The following is a 1,039-nucleotide window of genomic DNA, read 5'->3' as shown; positions in this document are numbered from 1 at the left end:
TGTCTACTTACGTTATGCGTTGCTTAATATTACATGCTACTTTATCGTCCTGTTCACCGATTAGACTCTGAGTCAGCTCCAAACTAATGGTCAAACTTGAGTTTTTAAATGGTTGTGGGGTACATATCGGGGCCGCTATCAATAGTATCTATCTACTATCTGGTTAATCTCCGGTGTCTACTATGAGTTTCATGTTGGGTGGGAAACAAACAGTAAAGAAGCCATTATCTGTATTTTTTAACTGAAGCCATTATCTGCCTGCTATTATTGGTTTTGGGTCTATCCACAGGTTGCTACCATCACTCTGGATTTCTGCATGCACTCCTTACATAATCTCACTATGTTTTATTCCTATGCATGACAGTTATTGTAAACAATGGAACTGAACATGTAGAGCAAAAGAGACGAGCCTTGCGTGGCAATAAAATTTCATGCAGACGTTGCTCCATGGTAGGCGCAAAGGCAGCCCCCACTCCACGCATTTCGGATTGTAATCGAGAGGAAGATATCTGTTCTGAGGGGGATTCAGAAGGAGAAGACAACTCCTATTTACCCCCTGAGGTCTTCGCTCTAACTTGGCATGCTGATGTTGGTTATATCATGCATATGGTGTCTTGCATTGCTTACTTTATACATCAAATATGTCATCTGCTTAGTTTAGACATCCTTTGTGCGAATGCCATCTGTTTAGTTTATTCATCGTTTATGTGAATTATGCAACACCATCTTGTTTAGCCAGGCATCATATATGTGAATTTTGCAATGCCATCCTACTTAGCCAGTCATCTTATATGTAAATTATATCAGGCCATCCTTTTTCCGTTACATATTACATTTGTCAACAATGTTAGTACATTCAACTGATCTTCGTCTGCATCAGCCATTTGACACGGTGATGGCAAATTCTGGAGTGAAAACAAGGACTTCAGAGCACACTATGCTATCTGACGAAGCGCATATCTCGCTGGTTACGGATAGCTCCTCAGAGGAGGATTCAGAGACAGATGACCAGTCCTATTCTCCCCCCCCCCCCGAGGTG

The sequence above is a fragment of the Triticum aestivum genome, chromosome 2D (genome assembly GCF_018294505.1).
Source record: "Triticum aestivum cultivar Chinese Spring chromosome 2D, IWGSC CS RefSeq v2.1, whole genome shotgun sequence".
Lineage (NCBI taxonomy): Eukaryota > Viridiplantae > Streptophyta > Magnoliopsida > Poales > Poaceae > Triticum > Triticum aestivum.
This window is presented reverse-complemented; position numbering follows the sequence as displayed.